The 14,851-nt window shown below is 45.5% G+C and overlaps 1 long non-coding RNA gene across 1 annotated transcript; it reads right to left on the bottom strand.

Annotated features, from left to right (window-relative positions):
- Positions 1–9,170: 9,170 nt before the first annotated feature.
- LOC144993947 (uncharacterized) lies at positions 9,171–13,920 on the bottom strand. Its single transcript, XR_013657262.1, has 3 exons — positions 13,026–13,920; positions 12,878–12,921; positions 9,171–11,413 (listed from the first exon to the last, which is right to left on the bottom strand). It is a non-coding gene; the product is annotated as an uncharacterized LOC144993947 (long non-coding RNA).
- Positions 13,921–14,851: the final 931 nt, after the last annotated feature.

Below are 14,851 nucleotides of genomic sequence, written 5' to 3' on the forward strand. Positions count from 1 at the left end.
TCTGGTGTGGTACATCTACACCGTGGGTCTTGTCTGGTGTGGTAGATCTACACCGTGGGTCTTGTCTGGTGTGGTAGATCTACACCTTGGGTCTTGTCTGGTGTGGTAGATCTACACATTGGGTCTTGTCTGGTGTAGATCTACACCTTGGATCTTGTCTGGTGTGGTAGATCTACACCGTGGGTCTTGTCTGGTGTGGTAGATCTACACCTTGGGTCTTGTCTGGTGTAGATCTACACCTTGGATCTTGTCTGGTGTGGTAGATCTACACCGTGGGTCTTGTCTGGTGTGGTAGATCTACACCGTGGGTCTTGTCTGGTGTGGTACATCTACACCGTGGGTCTTGTCTGGTGTGGTACATCTACACCGTGGGTCTTGTCTGGTGTGGTACATCTACACCGTGGGTCTTGTCTGGTGTGGTACATCTACACCGTGGGTCTTGTCTGGTGTGGTACATCTACACCGTGGGTCCTGTCTGGTGTGGTAGATCTACACCTTGGGTCTTGTCTGGTGTAGATCTACACCTTGGATCTTGTCTGGTGTGGTAGATCTACACCGTGGGTCTTCTCTGGTGTGGTAGATCTACACCGTGGGTCTTGTCTGGTGTGGTAGATCTACACCTTGGGTCTTGTCTGGTGTGGTAGATCTACACCGTGGGTCTTGTCTGGTGTGGTAGATCTACATCTTGGGTCTTGTCTGGTGTGGTACATCTACACCTTGGGTCTTGTCTGGTGTGGTAGATCTACACCTTGGGTCTTGTCTGGTGTGGTAGATCTACACCTTGGGTCTTGTCTGGTGTGGTACATCTACACCTTGGGTCTTGTCTGGTGTGGTAGATCTACACCTTGGGTCTTGTTTGGTGTGGTACATCTACACCTTGGGTCTTGTCTGGTGTGGTAGATCTACACCTTGGGTCTTGTCTGGTGTGGTAGATCTACACCTTGGGTCTTGTCTGGTGTGGTAGATCTACACCTTGGGTCTTGTCTGGTGTGGGAGATCTAGACTTTGGGTCTTGTCTGGTGTGGTAGATCTACACCGTGGGTCTTGTCTGGTGTGGTAGATCTACACCTTGGGTCTTGTCTGGTGTGGGAGATCTACACTTTGGGTCTTGTCTGGTGTGGTAGATCTACAACTTGGGTCTTGTCTGGTGTGGTAGATCTACACCTTGGATCTTGTCTGGTGTGGTAGATCTACACCGTGGGTCTTGTCTGGTGTGGTAGATCTACACCGTGGGTCTTGTCTGGTGTGGTAGATCTACACCTTGGGTCTTGTCTGGTGTGGTAGATCTACACCTTGGATCTTGTCTGGTGTGGTAGATCTACACCGTGGGTCTTGTCTGGTGTGGTAGATCTACACCGTGGGTCTTGTCTGGTGTGGTAGATCTACACCTTGGATCTTGTCTGGTGTGGTAGATCTACACCTTGGATCTTGTCTGGTGTGGTAGATCTACACCGTGGGTCTTGTCTGGTGTGGTAGATCTACACCTTGGGTCTTGTCTGGTGTGGTAGATCTACACCGTGGGTCTTGTCTGGTGTGGTAGATCTACACCGTGGGTCTTGTCTGGTGTCGTAGATCTACACCGTGGGTCTTGTCTGGTGTGGTACATCTACACCGTGGGTCTTGTCTGGTGTGGTAGATCTACACCTTGGATCTTGTCTGGTGTGGTAGATCTACACCGTGGGTCTTGTCTGGTGTGGTAGATCTACATCTTGGGTCTTGTCTGGTGTGGTACATCTACACCTTGGGTCTTGTCTGGTGTGGTAGATCTACACCTTGGGTCTTGTTTGGTGTGGTACATCTACACCTTGGGTCTTGTCTGGTGTGGTAGATCTACACCTTGGGTCTTGTCTGGTGTGGTAGATCTACACCTTGGGTCTTGTCTGGTGTGGTAGATCTACACCTTGGGTCTTGTCTGGTGTGGGAGATCTAGACTTTGGGTCTTGTCTGGTGTGGTAGATCTACACCGTGGGTCTTGTCTGGTGTGGTAGATCTACACCTTGGGTCTTGTCTGGTGTGGGAGATCTACACTTTGGGTCTTGTCTGGTGTGGTAGATCTACAACTTGGGTCTTGTCTGGTGTGGTAGATCTACACCTTGGATCTTGTCTGGTGTGGTAGATCTACACCTTGGGTCTTGTCTGGTGTGGTAGATCTACACCTTGGATCTTGTCTGGTGTGGTAGATCTACACCGTGGGTCTTGTCTGGTGTGGTAGATCTACACCGTGGGTCTTGTCTGGTGTGGTAGATCTACACCTTGGATCTTGTCTGGTGTGGTAGATCTACACCTTGGATCTTGTCTGGTGTGGTAGATCTACACCTTGGGTCTTGTCTGGTGTGGTAGATCTACACCTTGGGTCTTGTCTGGTGTGGTAGATCTACACCTTGGGTCTTGTCTGGTGTGGGAGATCTACACCTTGGATCTTGTCTGGTGTGGTAGATCTACACCTTGGGTCTTGTCTGGTGTGGTAGATCTACACCTTGGATCTTGTCTGGTGTGGTAGATCTACACCGTGGGTCTTGTCTGGTGTGGTAGATCTACACCTTGGGTCTTGTCTGGTGTGGGAGATCTACACTTTGGGTCTTGTCTGGTGTGGTAGATCTACAACTTGGGTCTTGTCTGGTGTGGTAGATCTACACCTTGGATCTTGTCTGGTGTGGTAGATCTACACCTTGGGTCTTGTCTGGTGTGGTAGATCTACACCTTGGATCTTGTCTGGTGTGGTAGATCTACACCGTGGGTCTTGTCTGGTGTGGTAGATCTACACCGTGGGTCTTGTCTGGTGTGGTAGATCTACACCTTGGATCTTGTCTGGTGTGGTAGATCTACACCTTGGATCTTGTCTGGTGTGGTAGATCTACACCGTGGGTCTTGTCTGGTGTGGTAGATCTACACCTTGGGTCTTGTCTGGTGTGGTAGATCTACACCGTGGGTCTTGTCTGGTGTGGTAGATCTACACCGTGGGTCTTGTCTGGTGTCGTAGATCTACACCGTGGGTCTTGTCTGGTGTGGTACATCTACACCGTGGGTCTTGTCTGCTGTGGTAGATCTACACCTTGGGTCTTGTCTGGTGTGGTAGATCTACACCGTGGGTCTTGTCTGGTGTGGTAGATCTACATCTTGGGTCTTGTCTGGTGTGGTACATCTACACCTTGGGTCTTGTCTGGTGTGGTACATCTACACCTTGGGTCTTGTCTGGTGTGGTAGATCTACACCTTGGGTCTTGTTTGGTGTGGTACATCTACACCTTGGGTCTTGTCTGGTGTGGTAGATCTACACCTTGTGTCTTGTCTGGTGTGGTAGATCTACACCTTGGGTCTTGTCTGGTGTGGTAGATCTACACCTTGGGTCTTGTCTGGTGTGGGAGATCTAGACTTTGGGTCTTGTCTGGTGTGGTAGATCTACACCGTGGGTCTTGTCTGGTGTGGTAGATCTACACCTTGGGTCTTGTCTGGTGTGGGAGATCTACACTTTGGGTCTTGTCTGGTGTGGTAGATCTACACCTTGGGTCTTGTCTGGTGTGGTAGATCTACACCTTGGGTCTTGTCTGGTGTGGTAGATCTACACCTTGGATCTTTTCTGGTGTGGTAGATCTACACCGTGGGTCTTGTCTGGTGTGGTAGATCTACACCTTGGGTCTTGTCTGGTGTGGTAGATCTACACCTTGGGTCTTGTCTGGTGTGGTAGATCTACACCTTGGATCTTGTCTGGTGTGGTAGATCTACACCGTGGGTCTTGTCTGGTGTGGTAGATCTACACCGTGGGTCTTGTCTGGTGTGGTAGATCTACACCTTGGATCTTGTCTGGTGTGGTAGATCTACACCTTGGATCTTGTCTGGTGTGGTAGATCTACACCGTGGGTCTTGTCTGGTGTGGTAGATCTACACCTTGGGTCTTGTCTGGTGTGGTAGATCTACACCGTGGGTCTTGTCTGGTGTGGTAGATCTACACCTTGGGTCTTGTCTGGTGTGGTAGATCTACACCGTGGGTCTTGTCTGGTGTGGTACATCTACACCGTGGGTCTTGTCTGGTGTGGTAGATCTACACCTTGGGTCTTGTCTGGTGTGGTAGATCTACACCGTGGGTCTTGTCTGGTGTGGTAGATCTACATCTTGGGTCTTGTCTGGTGTGGTACATCTACACCTTGGGTCTTGTCTGGTGTGGTAGATCTACACCTTGGGTCTTGTCTGGTGTGGTAGATCTACACCTTGGGTCTTGTCTGGTGTGGTAGATCTACACCTTGGGTCTTGTCTGGTGTGGGAGATCTAGACTTTGGGTCTTGTCTGGTGTGGTAGATCTACACCGTGGGTCTTGTCTGGTGTGGTAGATCTACACCTTGGGTCTTGTCTGGTGTGGGAGATCTACACTTTGGGTCTTGTCTGGTGTGGTAGATCTACACCTTGGATCTTGTCTGGTGTGGTAGATCTACACCTTGGGTCTTGTCTGGTGTGGTAGATCTACACCTTGGATCTTGTCTGGTGTGGTAGATCTACACCGTGGGTCTTGTCTGGTGTGGTAGATCTACACCTTGGGTCTTGTCTGGTGTGGTAGATCTACACCTTGGGTCTTGTCTGGTGTGGTAGATCTACACCTTGGGTCTTGTCTGGTGTGGTAGATCTACACAGTGGGTCTTGTCTGGTGTGGTAGATCTACAACTTGGGTCTTGTCTGGTGTGGTACATCTACACCGTGGGTCTTGTCTGGTGTGGTAGATCTACACCTTGGGTCTTGTCTGGTGTGGTAGATCTACACCTTGGGTCTTGTCTGGTGTGGTACATCTACACCGTGGGTCTTGTCTGGTGTGGTAGATCTACACCGTGGGTCTTGTCTGGTGTGGTAGATCTACACCTTGGGTCTTGTCTGGTGTGGTAGATCTACACCTTGGGTCTTGTCTGGTGTGGTAGATCTACACAGTGGGTCTTGTCTGGTGTGGTAGATCTACAACTTGGGTCTTGTCTGGTGTGGTACATCTACACCGTGGGTCTTGTCTGGTGTGGTAGATCTACACCTTGGGTCTTGTCTGGTGTGGTAGATCTACACCTTGGGTCTTGTCTGGTGTGGTACATCTACACCGTGGGTCTTGTCTGGTGTGGTACATCTACACCGTGGGTCTTGTCTGGTGTGGTAGATCTACACCTTGGGTCTTGTCTGGTGTGGTAGATCTACACCGTGGGTCTTGTCTGGTGTGGTAGATCTACATCTTGGGTCTTGTCTGGTGTGGTACATCTACACCTTGGGTCTTGTCTGGTGTGGTAGATCTACACCTTGGGTCTTGTCTGGTGTGGTAGATCTACACCTTGGGTCTTGTCTGGTGTGGTAGATCTACACCTTGGGTCTTGTCTGGTGTGGGAGATCTAGACTTTGGGTCTTGTCTGGTGTGGTAGATCTACACCGTGGGTCTTGTCTGGTGTGGTAGATCTACACCTTGGGTCTTGTCTGGTGTGGGAGATCTACACTTTGGGTCTTGTCTGGTGTGGTAGATCTACACCTTGGATCTTGTCTGGTGTGGTAGATCTACACCTTGGGTCTTGTCTGGTGTGGTAGATCTACACCTTGGATCTTGTCTGGTGTGGTAGATCTACACCGTGGGTCTTGTCTGGTGTGGTAGATCTACACCTTGGGTCTTGTCTGGTGTGGTAGATCTACACCTTGGGTCTTGTCTGGTGTGGTAGATCTACACCTTGGGTCTTGTCTGGTGTGGTAGATCTACACAGTGGGTCTTGTCTGGTGTGGTAGATCTACAACTTGGGTCTTGTCTGGTGTGGTACATCTACACCGTGGGTCTTGTCTGGTGTGGTAGATCTACACCTTGGGTCTTGTCTGGTGTGGTAGATCTACACCTTGGGTCTTGTCTGGTGTGGTACATCTACACCGTGGGTCTTGTCTGGTGTGGTAGATCTACACCGTGGGTCTTGTCTGGTGTGGTAGATCTACACCTTGGGTCTTGTCTGGTGTGGTAGATCTACACCGTGGGTCTTGTCTGGTGTGGTACATCTACACCTTGGGTCTTGTCTGGTGTGGTACATCTACACCGTGGGTCTTGTCTGGTGTGGTAGATCTACACCTTGGGTCTTGTCTGGTGTGGTACATCTACACCGTGGGTCTTGTCTGGTGTGGTACATCTACACCGTGGGTCTTGTCTGGTGTGGTAGATCTACACCTTGGGTCTTGTCTGGTGTGGTAGATCTACACCGTGGGTCTTGTCTGGTGTGGTAGATCTACACCTTGGGTCTTGTCTGGTGTGGTAGATCTGAGCCTCTATGGCTCTGGTGCTCAGGGCTTGTTCCTGGGCTGCCAGGATGAGTGCTTCAGTGCTGTCCTGTAGGCCAGCCCTTTATAGCCATTGGTAGGACTTCTTGATATCAGCCACTTCAGTTATGGTCCGGTGGTACATCCCATACAGGGGTTTCTCCTCCCATGAGGATCTGTCCTCCAGCACTGTATCCTCTGCTCTCCATTGCCTGAGACATTCACTGAGCACACTGTCATTTGGGGCCTTGAGCTTGATGTACTCATGCATCTTGGATGTTTCATCCTGGATAGTGGCTTCTACGCTCACTAGTCCTCGGCCTCCTTCCTTGCGGCTAGCATACAGTCTCAGGGTGCTTGATTTGGGATGGAACCCTCCATGCATGGTGAGGAGCTTTCGTGTTTTAACATCCGTGGTCTGTATCTCTTCCTTTGGCCATCTTATTATTCCTGCAGGGTATCTGATTACTAGCAGTGCGTAGCTGTTTATTGCCCGGGTCTTATTTTTGCCATTGAGCTGGCTTCTCAGGACTTGCCTTACTCGTTGGAGGTATTTAGCTGTTGCAGCTTTCCTTGTTGCCTGCTCCAGGTTGCCATTTGCCTGTGGAATTCCAAGGTACTTGTAACTGTCCTCCATGTCTGCTATTGTTCCTTCTGGGAGTGAGAGCCCTCCTGTGTGGACTACCTTGGCTTTCTTTGTCACCATCCGGCTGCATTTCTAGAGCCCGAATGACATCCCAATGTCAGTACTGTAGATCCTGGTGGTGTGGATCAGGGAGTCAATGTCACGCTCGCTCTTAGCATATAGCTGGATTTTTTTAAATTTGATTTGAAATGGTTTATTTCAAGCAATCAAATAAGAATAAAACACAAAAACAATAGAATCATCAGTTATACATTCATACAATGACGAGTCAAACTTAGGATAATTAGGCATAAAATTAAAAATTGCTTGAAAGGGAGTGGAAGGAAGCGAACAGAGACACATTCTTACTAATTTAGTTTCTGTACATTACCACAGTGAATTTGAAAAAAACAACTCAGATGCCATTGAAGGGCAGACCTTCAGCTTTTATTCCATGGGTTGAACAAAAAGATTACATAAAAAAGTGAAAAACTAAAGCATTTTTTAAACACAATCCCTTCATTTCATGGGCTCATCAGTAATTGGACAAATGAAATAACTGAAAACCAAATGGTCATTCCTCATATTTGGTAGAAAAGCCTTTGTTGGCAATGACAGCCTGAAGTCTTGAACTCATGGACATCACCAGATGCTGGTTTTCTCCTTCTGAATGCTCTGCCATATAATCCATCCCTGTTCTACCGTAACCATTTTATTACATGATCTATCATTACCCGGTTCCTAGCTTTTATCAGACAGAATTAAGAATCCTTAGGTATCAATAAATGACATGAAAAGGATGAATTACTCAAATTATTATGTAAAAAATAACTATTTTAGAAATCAACATGGTAAATGCAAATATCTAAAATATATGCAGATTGTTACTAATAAAAGTCATGTATATGATTAAAAAATAAGACTATAGCAGTGAAATAGACAAAACACTGTTTCAAAAATCTTCAGAGCAAAATGTGATCAAGAATCAAAAGTTAAAATATGTCCAAAATTATGTTACATTAGGAAAAATCCTAAATAAATTTTTCAATTTTTTGGAGCAAGTGGATGTCCTCCAGGTAGAGGAGGTGACTGATGGTCGCTCCATTTCTGAGTCGTATCCATAGGAAATTTTTACCAAAATATTTTCCAAAAACACATAAGTGTGATGAATCAGTGCGACAGGGTGAAGGAGAGAGCTTGAATGTGCCTAAGATGTTTTTCAAGGTATTCCAGGTTTCGGTACCCGTCCCTACGTGATGGTGGTTAAGGTTTTGACTGACTTTTTTTTAGAAATCTTTACCTCACTTTACTATAAGAACTGTCCAATTCATAAATTCAATAAGAAATTTACCAAATATTCTTGGTTAACCACCGGTCTAGAACATGCTTGTAAAAAGAAAAAGAACCTCTAGAAGAAATTCTTAAATGAAAGGACAAGAGAAAGTGAACAAAAACATGTCATACAAAAACAAACTAACTGAAATAACACGGCACAGTAAAAAAGTGTACTTCAATAATCTACTGAATGAAAATAAAAACAACGTGAAGCGATTTTGGGAAATATTAAATAACATCATTAAAAATGGTCCGTGTCCAGTGTTTTTCATAATGTTCAGTTCCAGCCATGGATGCAGGCTTTCATTTTTCACAGAATTTCATTGAAAGACTTGGGAGTAATAACAGTGCGCCACATTTGCTAGCTCACCACGTGCACGCTGTTCAAAATCTACAACTTCTAATTCCAAAATTTTTTCCACGGTAGCTTCCCATTGATGCCCAAGAAGTTTTGAAACGATTGATAAAAATCCCAACAACAAGTTTACATTTGTATTCGGTAATAAAGGTGCTTTCTATGAAACCCCCAAGATGGCTGCCTTTTCCCGAAGTCAAAGTTCGGCGAAACTTCAGAGATGGTTGTAGACTTAGGTTGGCAACATGTGTGTGAAATTTCGTGGAAACTCGCTCGAAAAAAAGTTAATTTTTCCATACTGTGTAAAAACGCAAAAATCGCACATTTTGTCAAAAAAATGTCTGCCAAACCGTAGGTCATATCGCCATCTCTTAATAATTTCAAAACTTTGTTTAGATATCCCCGAGAGGTTATATGGGTTTCGTTAGCCGAAAAAAATAAGAATTTTTTTTTTTGGCCAAGTCAGCACATTTTTTGCGATGTTTTAATTCTTACCACGCCCACATTCCTTTATCAATTTTGTCGTATGTTACATCGTTTTGTTCAGTGCGGGACAGGGGATCGCATTTGTCATTTTCACGACATTCCGATAAAAAATGTGCGCGCTAGCTAAGATCGCAATGGTTGCGAATTCGCCACGGACACGCCGTTCAAAATCTACAACTTCTAATTCCAACATTTTGTCCACAGCACCTTGCCTGAGAAGTTACGAGACGATCGCTAAAAATCCCTAGGACGGGTTTATGTTAGTAACTTCCGCTAAAGGGGCTTTTCTTTTTCAAATTCAAGATGGCGTCCTTTTCCCAAGGTCAAAGGTCAATGACACTTCTGTGGTGTTTGTAGACTGGAGCTGGCGGCAAGTGTGTGCAATTTCGTGAAAATTGCTCAAACAAAAGTGTCGTTTTCCCGTGTTGTGGAAAACCACAAAAATCGCCAATTCTCAGAGTTCGCCACAAAACGGCCGCCAAGCTGTAGGTCGTGTGGCCGTCCCATAATGATTTTAAAACTTTCTTGGGAGATCCCCAAAACGTGTGTTTTGGTTCCATAACTGTATTTTAAAAATTTCGGGGCCATACGTGATTGTCGGCCCATTTGGTGTTTTTTACGGGATCGCTCACCATGATGTCATCGTGTTCGGGGGGGTGACGTTCATCTTGTGGAAAACTCATTTTCAATTGATCCCAGGTGTGTGCACACTTTTGGTGCATGTGGCGGGGGGGTCACATTTCCTCTGAAAGGCGGCGAAATCGTTCCAACTGCAAAATCAATGTGGTCCTTGCAGTCAGTGATGCTGCTGCGGGCCATAATAATAAACATATATCAGAATATAACAGTAGATATTTATTGTACTGTTCCTTAATATTACCATGTTTCACCTACTGTATAGAAATTTGGGGGAATAATTATAAGAGCTCACTACATCCTCTCTTTTTACTTCAAAAAGCCAGATGTCTTGATCACACAAACTATTTATTTTAATAATCTAGACTTTTAAAGCTGGATGACCTTGTTGGTTTTTACACCACCAGCTTCTATACAGAGTCATTGGGAAATCGTTACCATTGAATATCCAGAAACAGTTGTTAGAAAATGAAGGAGGAACAAACTGAGGGGATGTAGGAACTTCAGGATCAAACTGATAAGAACCACAGAGAAAAGTTTCTGTGTGTCGGTGTGTGACACTAAACTCTGGAACGGGTTCAGTAATGAGCTCAAACAATGTTCAGATATTCAAGAAAATGTAGAAAGAAACTCTGATTTAACGATATAAAGATAAGAGGAGTTAAGGACCAACAGGTGATTGAATGATTCCAAATCCACGTGTGAACTTGATGGTGGTGAAATAATCAAAGCTCTTTTAATTACAATCAATAAGTATTACACTGTAATGTGTAATAATGATTACTGAAATGTCTGAATTACAATCAATAACTATTGATTTTCTTTATTGATCTGCAATGTGTAGCAATAATTACTGGTTTAATGTGATCATGTGTTCTAATAATCAATGATTATTACATAACGGCTACTGTTTACTGAAATCATGAATGAATGTTTCCTGAAGAGAATCAATCATCAATAACCACTGGATTTAGTAACTGGAAAAGAATCTATCGGATCAGAACCGGATCACAAAAACTGTAAAACTCTCAAATGAAGTACTCAGTGGGGGGGGGGGGGGGGGGGGGTATAAACTCACTTCTTCCTGCTCCTTTTAAGCAATAACTCAAACTCTATTTGACTTTAGTTAATGATCACTACAATTAAACAAATGAGATTTAAGTGACTTTTTTGGGGTGTTTTTTTTAATCTATGCATTTCATCATTTCTGTCATAAGTTTGATGAATCTGTGTGATTTTTGATTGTATAGACGATAAAAATCTATCAATCAATTTAGTCAAAGTTGAGAGTTGAGCCTTTAGCTCTATAGTTCTGTACTAGAGCTGTTACACTGTTCTGACGTTTAACCATGGAGGTGGAGACATGAGGGCACGGCCGTGGGGGGGGTTTGTTGGAAGAGTTTTTGATGGGTTTTGGGGAAACACTCAGGCATTTTCTGCTCTAAATGGTTGAATTTCCCTCCAATCACACTCCAACCCTCCAACCAGAAAGGATGTTCAAGTCCCGTTAAAGTCCGTCCATCATCCGTAAAGTGTCCTGAGGTCAGAGGGAAAGGCTTCTGCTTCATCAAACGGTCAAAGTGAGGAAGAGCTGTTTTCATGTCTGCATGGAGGTTGGATGAGAGGAAGAGGGGCTGTTTTCAACGGAAATTATGTAAAAGCGTCACGAGACTTCTGAAGGTCACCATGGAGTCAATCCCAGCACAAAGAGTGGGAGGATGGAGCAACCATCTGAAATGAGAAGCCATAACAGCTCAACACAAGTTACACAACACATTCACACAATCAAACCACAAAACCAACACTGCTGGATCCCTCCAGCTCATTTCCAGATGATTGTGAGGCACCAGTGTGTGTTGTGTATCAAACGCCAACATCTCCATCATTTCAACTGAACTGCTCTGTGCCCACCCCCCCCCTCCAGAAGGTTCACAGCTGGATGCAGAAATATTCCACAACTGATTTTTGCTTTGAAACAAATAAATAAATAAATATCAGAAAGTTTGACTTCACAAACGCGGCCTGAAGATGAGAAACCATAAAAAGTGACAGGCAGGTAAAAAAGCAAACACACAACAGCAGAAACTCACACACATGAGACCAAAACGGTGAAAACAGCAAACAGACAAAGGTTTAAACACAAACAAGGAAAAACAAACGAGTAAAACTCACATACAGGCAAAAACAACAAGGGAAGACACACAAAGACGCACAAAGACGCACACTGGTTGATTGGAGAACAGCAGCTGGAAATGAAAGTTCTCCCAAACACCTGCAGAAATGCTGCTTTCCTCATCAACTTCTTTACTTTTAAAAATTCTGCTGTCTTGTTATTTATGAGAAAGATCAAGGAGGAAAAAGCCGTGCAGACTTATTCTACATGGACGCCTTCTTTCATGTGGTTTATTTTTGGGGAAATGAAGTTGGGCGGCTTCATTTTAACTCCAGTAATAACCACAGACACATATGCAAGTGCAGAAATAAAGGGAAGATTCATTTCCCCGTCTGTGCAGTCGCGTTTGCTCGTGGAAAAGATTGGCACATGATGAATCACCGCGGTGCTCAAGTGTATTGCATGATTAGATGGTGGAGGGAACATTAAATCAAGCGCGATTTGTTAATTGACTGGCTCTGAGGCCTTTATCCTTCAGCATTTTGCCTGGAAACTCTTTCTGTTCGCAGATGAGAAGAAGATGAGAAGGAGGCGCTGAAGAAGCCCTCCTCCATCAGTGAGACAGAATAGCAGCAGTTCCTGCTGTGGTTGGAGAAGTTTCAGTGTCTGTGAATATTCTGTTCTGGGGGCAGGGGGGTTGTATGGATGTTGATGTCCATCAAACGTTCATTTTTCTGTCTGAGTTCTGGCTGAGCGGCATCGACTGCAGGACCGCAGGGCGTTGGTCCTGGGTCATGAGCGTTTGGCGGCACGTGGCTAAAGGAAGCATTTCTTTGCTCTGATGTGAAACGTTGAGATCCTAATTTGTCTGGAGGAGGAACAAACATGTTTGTAATGCTTACGGTTGGGGGGGCTCTCTGGTGTGCTGACTGTGGATGACTGAGGCCTCCAACGACATATCAATATGAATTTATTGGAGCCCACTCAAGGACAATTGACTCACAGCTAGAATATTTCTCTTTATTGAAGCTGTAATGAAGAAAAATCCCTCAGAGAAGCTCTGTCACTGCAGCCGTGCCTACCTGGAAGTGTGGGAGCAGCAGAGTCATCGCTATGGAAACAAGCACTGTCAGAAAAGAGAAACGCAGAGCACAAGTTAGGCGGTTACATCACACTGGGAAAAAAAGACTGATCTGGAACAGCAGTGACTGATTGATGAGCTGCACTTACTGAAAAAAGAGTCGGCTCCATTAGGGAAGTTCATCCATTCCTGAGTGAAGAGTCAGAACTTCAAATGCTGGCAGAACCAGAAGGCATCGCATAAAAGTCCAGATTAGGAGCAAAACATTTTAATGCAGAGTCTGAATATTCAGGGACACGAAAAGACAGATGGCCTCTTAGTGGACTAATGGAATTACATCACAGAACATTAAATAAAACAAGACTTTCTGCAGAATCTAGCGGGAAAAACCCGGTCAGACGGTAACACACTTCTACATCTGCTCCAACTTTCCTGACGGATGGACGGAATAAGAGAGGTTCTTGATTAATTTTACATCATTTCTTCTCACCGGCAACACAAAACCTCTTCCAGGGCCACAGAAACATGCACCGGAAACATCCGCTGGAAACATCCACCGGAAACATCCACCGGAAACATCTACCGCAAACATCCACCGGAAACATCCACCGGAAATATCTACCGGAAACATCTACCGGAAACAACTACCGGAAACATCCACCGGAAACATCCACCGGAAACATCCGCTGGAAACATCCATCGGAAACATCCACCGGAAACATCCGCTGGAAACATCTACCGGAAACATCCACCGGAAACATCCACCGGAAACATCCACCGGAAACATCCACCGGAAACATCCACCGGAAACATCTACCGGAAACATCCACCGGAAACATCCACCGGAAACAACTACCGGAAACATCTACCGGAAATATCCACCTGAAACATCCACCGGAAACATCTACCGGAAACATCTACCGGAAACATCCACCGGAAACATCCACCGGAAACATCTACCGGAAATATCCACCGGAAACATCCACCGGAAACATCTACCGGAAACATCCACCGGAAACATCCACCTGAAACATCCACCGGAAACATCTACTGGAAACATCTACCGGAAACATCCACCGGAAACATCCACCGGAAACATCTACCGGAAATATCCACCGGAAACATCCACCGGAAACATCTACCGGAAATATCCACCGGAAACATCTACCGGAAACATCCACCGGAAACATCCACCGGAAACATCCACCGGAAACGTCTACCGGAAACATCCACCGGAAACATCTACCGGAAACATCTACCGGAAACATCCACCGGAAACATCCACCGGAAACATCTAACGGAAATATCCACCGGAAACATCCACCGGAAACATCTACCGGAAACATCCACCGGAAACATCCACCGGAAACATCCACCGGAAACGTCTACCGGAAACATCCACCGGAAACATCCACCGGAAACATCTACCGGAAATATCCACCGGAAATATCTACCGGAAATATCCACCGGAAACATCCACCGGAAACATCTACCGGAAACATCCACCGGAAACATCCACCTGAAACATCCACCGGAAACATCTACCGGAAACATCTACCGGAAACATCCACCGGAAACATCCACCGGAAACATCCACCGGAAACATCCACCGGAAACATCCACCGGAAACGTCTACCGGAAACATCCACCGGAAACATCTACCGGAAACATCTACCGGAAACATCCACCGGAAACATCCACCGGAAACATCTAACGGAAATATCCACCGGAAACATCCACCGGAAACATCTACCGGAAATCTCCACCGGAAACATCTACCGGAAACATCTACCAGATTTATCCACTGGAAAAACATCCACTAGGTTCTTCATGGAGAGTCAAGAGGTCAGCATGTTGGATTTCTTTGTACCAACAGAGAACCTTGAGGTTTTCAGACAACTGTAACTGTGATAGGCTCCAGCAACCCTACTATGCTGAAAAGTACTGAGCGGGTTTGGAGAAGTAAACAGGTAAA

Source organism: Oryzias latipes, chromosome 7, assembly GCF_053564925.1.
Source record: "Oryzias latipes strain Hd-rR chromosome 7, Olatipes_Hd-rR_3.1".
NCBI lineage: Eukaryota > Metazoa > Chordata > Actinopteri > Beloniformes > Adrianichthyidae > Oryzias > Oryzias latipes.